The sequence below is a fragment of the Formica exsecta genome, unplaced genomic scaffold (assembly GCF_003651465.1).
Source record: "Formica exsecta isolate Colony F162 unplaced genomic scaffold, ASM365146v1 scaffold211, whole genome shotgun sequence".
Taxonomy (NCBI): Eukaryota; Metazoa; Arthropoda; class Insecta; order Hymenoptera; family Formicidae; genus Formica; species Formica exsecta.
Window position 1 is genome coordinate 822,919 of NW_021849408.1, and position 8,301 is coordinate 831,219.

Genomic DNA, 8,301 nt, shown 5'->3' on the forward strand with positions numbered 1-8,301 from the left:
ATATATTTTGTTATTATATATTATATACATATTATATAACTCTTTGTATATTATATTTTTTATTTGACGCAATTTGTAAAACCTATTTATTAAGAGAAACCTATATATTAAAAGAAGATCAAAATAAAAATTTTTCCTCCTCGATGGTATCTCCACCTTAACGAAGGCATTTGCCGGGTGAGGAGGTTTGAGTACTCTAATGAACCTAAGAGCTATGCCGGCGGTAACATATAACGTTTTTGAGTGAAGCAAGTTTTTTGTTCTGACAATGAGACCGATTAATGACATCATATACTCCATCTTGGTTATTAGAGGTATCTAAATTATTAGATTAATTAATGAAATTCGAGTAAATGTTTGATTGATTAATCAGGGCAAAGAATCTTGTGCTTTAAAGCCAAAATAGCAACAAAAACGGGAAATGTACTGTATATTAATTATATCATTAATGTATTACATATTTATATTAATCAAATTTTCTTAAAACCTATTTTTGATTAAATATATATTCAAGGTAAATTGGGTTAAAACGTTTATCGCTCTCAAAGCGATCAAACTTGCTTTACTCGAAAACGCTAATAATTACCGGTAGGGTCACTCATGCCGGACAGGTCGAAGGGGAAGAGTCAGACTAAAAGAGATACCATAATTATTATATATTTATTATATTAATATTTTTAAATAAAATAGAAGCAAAAAAAACAGTAATCGAGAGAATAGAGAAAAAGGGGCTCCTAAAATATTTTCAAATCCCCCTCGGAACTTAGAAATATCTTAATACGTGATACGACATAGAAAAAATTGATTTTTGAAACAGAACAAAACGAAAAGAGAAACAGAAGTCTATCCTACTATAATTTTCCTACAGTTTTATCCGAAATCTTTTATTTTTTAAAGGGTTTTAATCATTAATAGCATTAATTAATTCTTTCACGTTCATATAATCGCCCGATAATAAGTATACTGTTAAGTTTTCATAAACTGTCATACAAAAAAATCGAGATATCTCTTGCAATATTGGTCAAACAAAATTAAAAGTTTCTTTTATATCTTGTGGGATGCTACCCCCCAAAAATTTACTCCTTCCAATACTAGAATATATCTTTATACAATATAGAATATATGAAAGACTGATTTCTAAAACGCGATTTTCTATTCTATTATAATTATTACATTTTTCTATAGTTTTAATCTTGTTCTTTCGAATTCGAAGGCGTTTTAATTATTAACAGCGTTAATTAATTTTTTCACATACACACACATATTAATAAAATTATTTAGATATTAATTCTAGTTATTCGTTTTTCTAAAATCAAATAAATTAAAGTTATATACACATACTTAATATTTGAACTATTGAATGCGCGGCTCAGCTATGACAGCCTTTTATTGATATGAGAAGTAATGCACAGTGCACTGTCGAGATAATCAATTAGCATAGTGGAAAAGAAGGAACAATACTTGCGAGTATCGATTTAGCATGCCTTTTTTAAAAGTGGATAATAAAAGTGCAACTATATATACATATAACGCAACAGAAGCGTATATTTCGCGTGATTTATTCATTTAATTAAGTTAGAATACTAATAGTAGTGACAGAAATTCAAAATAATAAATTATTGTTTTGTTGTAATTTTTACGGAAAATAATTATTTCTTTAATGATAATTATAATTATAATCAAATATATTTTGTTTGATTCTTTATCGTTTGACACATGCACATATACACACACATACACTGTTTGATAATGTAAATATAATTCGTATTAGGAACGCGCAGTAAACGATCAAATTATAGAATCAAATAATTAATATAGCAATAAGCTCCGTAATTTATCAATCGTTTAATAAATAATAAATAATTAATCTATAATTTATAATTACTTGCATACTTTAATATCTCGGGTATACATATGATATATAGGTTGTGTTCCAAAATTCACTGCCAGTACTGGAAATCTATAGTTCACGTAACGTATAATATAGATCTTCAGTATTGTTAATGAATCTTGGAATACGGCCATAATTTATAATGCATAAAATATTTTGACAACTAATTATCAAAAGCGTGGTGCTCGGCCTTGGTGACGTTAAGCATACTATTGTTTACGTTACGTGTTAGGACCAAAAGTAACTCTTAACATTTTTACACTAAAACCAATATTGCAAGAAATATCATCATTCTTCGTATGACATTTTTGCGAAAACCTGACAGTATATCTATCACCGGGCGATCATACAAACATAAAAGAATTAATTAAAACTGTTAATGATTAAAATTCCTCCAATTTCGAAAGAACATGGTTTGGAAATATATTAAAAAACATGCGTGTATAGTATATTATATAGAATATTTTAAATCAAATTAAATATATATATATATTTAAGAAATCTCGAGAGTTAGGAAAAATTAATTAAATAATAATACTTTAAGGAAAGGTATATCTTTTTTTTTATTTTGTATCAAGAGTGTTCTTCCATTCTTCATAATGCCATCGCAATTCGAACAGAGTGAATAGTTGCGTTCGTTTTCAAATGAACATCTCTTCCGTATCCGAGGAAGATGAAAGAGCGTCTGCGAGATCAAGTTTACCATAAACCGAGTCTTTCATCTTTCGCCGACATCGCGAGAGATCCGTCGACGCCGCCAGATATCGCCACGCGGCCGGCTCGCCGGTCAAACGGCCCGCGGCGCCTCCACCAATCAGCGCGCCAGATTTCCGCCGGCGCCTGCTGCGGACACTGGCGCCCATTCGCAGTCGCGACAGTCTCGCGACGAGATGTCCTCCGCGGTGGACTCATCCGGATCAGTTTCGCGTCTCCCTCGTTATACGACAAACGGCCGTTGTCCGGTGAACGACATTACCCGCGCATCATCGTCGATATGCCCGTCGCGACGTCGATTCGTCGTCGTCGTTGCCGGAACGCGCCGATAATTCGATAAGAGAGGGGGTGAGAGAGTGTGCGAAAACTCCAAGAGCGAGCGAAATCTCGGAAGCGGCGCGCCCGAATCATAAGCGTTCCCGTGACAAAGTCGGGTTGTGAAAGCTGCGAACAGCCACGGCGCCACCCGATCCTATGCGATCACGTGGCTCCGTTTGTCCCTCCGACTGTGTTTACTCCCGTTCGTTCGATCTCGTGTGCGCGCGCGATCGCGGGTGCTGAATTGACGAACAGTGCCAACGAACGACGTCGGCGCGTTCATCTCGCGTGCTCGGGATGTGACGCGCGTTCACACGTCTTTCTCTTCATGGAGCCCGGATGCATATCTACGTCGAGGAGACAGACGGTGGTGAGGCTGTCATCGAATCGACAACAATCGGCGCGGCGATAAAAGTGAGTGTATGGATGTACTGTTGTTTATATGTTTCTCGGTCGCGGGAGATTACGTCACGCTCGCTCACGTGACAGCCGGTGGCGAGAGATATCACAATCGGGAGAAAGAGAGAAAGACTCGGACTTTTCTTTCACGAAATGTCAGGCTCTTTTATTATTCAGTCTACAATCCAAAGATTTTAATATTGAGGAGAAAATATTTAAAGAAACAAGTATTATTCAGAGAATATTATTTATATATACATACACAGACAAATATATATCATATAAATATTGCATAAGTAGAAGCAAAATGATGATTGATATAAAATATTATAAAAATATATATATATATATTATGTGTAATTCATGATTAGCTCATTTTTTGCCTAAAATCGTTGATCAGTCAATCATGATTTGCATGTACAATGATAAGAGATAAGTAATTGAAATATCTTATTTTCTCTCTCTGTTTCGTGAAGATTTTAAAATGATGTCTCAAAAGCTAGCGTGCACATACTTAGCTAGTTGTTTTTAAAATTAATACTGCAGTAAAATTAATGCGCCAAAATTATACGATTTGTTCGTTTAGCTACGAGCACATACAGATACGAAGCTGCACAAATCGCACATTTTGCATTAATGCACAACACGGGCTAATGAAATTGTAGTAACAAGTTTGTGAATGTTCTGCAATTCGTTGCTTATTAACCAGCCGAATGAAATTTCGGAATTGTAATTTTGCACGCTCGCCTGTGTACAAATATGCCTAGACAATTACTTTTGTCATATTGAAATCAAACTTTGCACATTCGCGTGTGCAAATGCGGAAAATTGCAATATGTCGTAGCTAAATTGTGGTGTAATTTGTTAATTTTGAATTATACATACAATCTGCGTTTTCAGGAACAAATTTCCGTATAATTTAAGATTTCATATAAAAGACAATTTGAAAAAAAAATTTTGATAAAATAAAATATACTATCTTAATTTCTTTCCAATTTTTCTTAAAATTTTTTAAAAATGTGATCTTGCCTCTTAAAATTGCGGGATAATCTGTTGATCGAAAGTTCAAATCGTGTAATTTTTACTTAAGATAGAAAATTATCTCTTTAAAAAAAATATATATTTAGAATAATATTGCAATATATATTGTGTATCATAAAACATGGATTATCTCTCTCATAGAAAAAATTGTTGAATCACTGCATATTACATATTGAGTACTCTTTAAGAAAAATATATTTAGAATAATATTGCAATATATATTGTGTATCATAAAACATGGATTATCTCTCTCATAGAAAAAATTGTTGAATCACTGCATATTACATATTGAGTACTCTTTAAGAAAAATATATTTAGAATAATATTGCAATATATATTGTGTATCATAAAACATGGATTATCTCTCTCATAGAAAAAATTGTTGAATTACTGCATATTACATATCGAGTACTCTTTACTAATGAAAATGGCTGTAACAAATAGCGGAAATTTGATAAGATCAAAAAACTTTTAATAACGGGTACAAATCAAACTTTTAACGTCTGTGGGTAACGCCGATAGAATACAGCGTCGTATAAAGTTCGGAATTTGGAAATTCGAAATTGCTGTGCATTGTGCAAAGACAATGGACAAACGCCCTTATGTGCACAGTGACCTAAATGCGCGGTAGTACGCTTTTAATCCACGGAGACTAAGCGCACGCATCGATAAAAGTCGACAGAGCGGGGACGGAAAAGCGCGTTGTATGCTTTTTTTTTTCTCCGTAAAAAATAGTTCATCGCCGCGAGAGTGAATCTTACCCTCCTTATTCATCAAGAATAGCGAGTAACATTCCCTTGTTTATTCGAGAGAGGCTCGAAGTATATCCGCGACAACGTGAACTTGCTCTTCTGGAAAAATGCATTTAACAAAGAAGTTTAAGCATATAAAGCGTAGAAATTCCGACACTCAAAAACAACAGAGTTATAATGATATGTTTTTGTTAATTTACATGAAAATTCTTTCATATATCTTTTTTGTACTCCTAAAATTTATAAAAAAATTTATTAATGTTTTTCCACGTTTTTACCGACGCTTATAAAGTTTTATCTTCAATCAATACTTATTTAATATTTCTCTTTTTTTCTTTATAATTCAGTTAATTCCGTTGGTCGATGAGATAGATTAGAGATAATTATACGCATTAATTCCGGTATATTTGACTATATGGACGAAACGTGAAAATCCCCTGTTTATGTATATGTATTAAATACAACACTGCCTACTTTTTGCGCATTTGCATAAAACGAGACGAATTCTCCGTATGCTAATGCAGTTGTAAATCTCGACGACGATTGTAATGTCAGTGTATTACTATTATATGTATATGCGATTCAATACATTATGATAAATTTAATTCTCTCTATCTCTCTCTTTCTTGGACTGGCTGGCCGGTAATTTTACAGCAAATTGTATTTTATTATGTCATGAGTTATTAGTTACGTTCAACGTGCAACGTTAATTAATACTGGTGTGTGGTCGATCATGCCTTTCGCACGATAGGTAAACACCGAGTTCTGATAAATTTTACGCGAATATTATCGCGCAAAGCAAAATATATATTGCATAATGTTATGTCTCTTATCGATATATCAGGTTTACCGGAAAGTTCTGTCCGTTTTTGGAATAAAACAAAATACAAATTTTTATGACCGTCAATAAACTTTATTAAATAATGTAATTGCCATTATTCGGAGAAGTATTGTCAGCAACTGGATAATTTAAATATAGCAGTCCAAGAAAAGAGGCCGGCGATGTTCAATAGGAGGAACATCATACTGCATCATGATAATGCTAGGCCACATGCTGCTTTGGGGACTCGTCAAAAAATTGCAGAACTAGGCTGGGGAATTCTGTCGCATCCACCATATTCCCCGGACTTAGCACCCTCCGACTATCATTTGTTTTTGTCCTTACAAAATTTTTTGAGGGGCGAGAAATTCAAAAATGAAGAAGATATCAAACAAGCACTGGTTCAATTTTTCGTATCAAAAGATAAAACATTTTTCGAAAATGGGATATACAAATTGCCCTCACGCTGGCAAGAAATCATTAATAATAATTGCAATTACATTATTTAATAAAGTTTATTGACGGTAATAAAAATTTGTATTTTGTTTTATTCCAAAAACGGACAGAACTTTCCGGTAGACCTAATATTTAGTATTAAGAGTCCTCTCTCACTCGGAAAGATATTTAATCGAAATAATTTCAGCCGTATTTTCCGCATTTCAACGAGAAAGTAATTTTGTAATTTTACAGCAAAATTTAAGATTGTAGAGATGGAAATCGATGGAAATATAATAAAAAAAAATAAATAATTTTTTTATACTGTGTTGGATTTTGCATGTTGGCGTTTACTCTTTTCGTAGTACCGTAATTTTGTTTAAAAATTGAATTTACGCTGCTGGCTGTTTTTGCAACGTTGTGCTTTACTTTGGAATAATAAAATAACGCATAACTTCGGGATTGTTTGTGTTTCATTAAATTTGTTTTACGCACCAAAATTTTTCGGAATAAGCTTAATAAAATCTTTTTGTTAGCAAATATAGTCTATTTGCAATATAAATAGATAAATGTTAGCTGCATTATTCGTTGTGTTCTACTTTCGAATAATAAAATAATGTAGCTGAAATTTCGTGATCGTTTTATTAAATTCGTCTTACGCACCAAGATTTTTCGAAATAAGCATAATAAAGCTTTTTTGTGGATAAATATATTCTATTTGCATTATAATTGCGAATAATTATTAGATGTGTTACTCGTTATAATCGGTGAACATTCATTGCCGAAACAAATACAAGCGATCGCTTTAGTGATCGTGACAACGTCACGGTTATAGTTGCTAGTCGCATATAATGTATTGAAATCGCTCATAAGATCATCGAAACAACGGCTGTTATCGGGCACGTGGTTGTGATTAATCGGTTGTCTCGATTATATATTGAAGCTGTCTGAATTGAATGCCACGTTTGGCATTGTATATGTCCGAGCGTTTCCCATGTTTCTCATCGATCCCGCTTCGATATTATCCCGGAATACAATACAATTATGACCGGTTCTCTCTCGATTTTCGGACGATCCCGATATAGCCGCGTCATATTCAGCCATTAATGTTGCAAATTATTGTTCGCTGTTTTTTCGAAGTTTTTTTAAAATTATTTTTGTATATCGGATATGATTTTAATATCGATTTTACTGTGTGGTTCAAATAACATGACAACGCGAGATAGAAATTCGAATTTTATTGCGTTTCCAGAGCATAAATAGAATTTTTTTCGCACTCGTAAGAAAATATTAATTTATTCGCAATTCAATTTTATGATGAAAACTCATATCTTCATTAATTTATTAGTAATTGAGTAATATTGCATATTTTTTAAATATTATCAAAACATTCATATGCATTTTGTGTTTGTCCAGTTATGTTAATCTACTACTTTCTCATATGTCCGCTTTTATAATTGCGTTCTGTTAATATTGATATTTTAACAAGCTATTACGACATAGAATGTAAATATCTATTTTGTATTTCTCCGAAATATTTTAAATAAAATAAGCACTTTGGCGGACGAGAAAATTACTCGGAGCGACTGAAAATGTTAACATGTACAAATACATGCTCGATGTTATCCGTTATATTTCATGGTAGCATCCTCGAGAGAATTTATGTTTTCAACTAATTAATTGCTTGTGGCCTTTACAAGGGAGTTATCAGCATCATATTACTTTATCTACGCAGGTTTGACTTTCCTCTCATACAATAAATAAACTATAATATATACAGCTCTTTAATTATACCTTTCATTTGGAGGTCGTAATATATCATATATATTCTATAAAAAAATATATTTTATGTGCACATACATTAATGTGTGTAGGTATGTATTGAAAAATAATTATTATAAATATATAAAAATATATATATATTATTTATA

General features: G+C 32.6%; 1 pseudogene; it reads left to right on the forward strand.

Annotated features, from left to right (window-relative positions):
* LOC115235176 overlaps positions 1 to 8,301 on the forward strand; it is a 60,458-nt pseudogene that overhangs the window by 15,001 nt on the left and 37,156 nt on the right.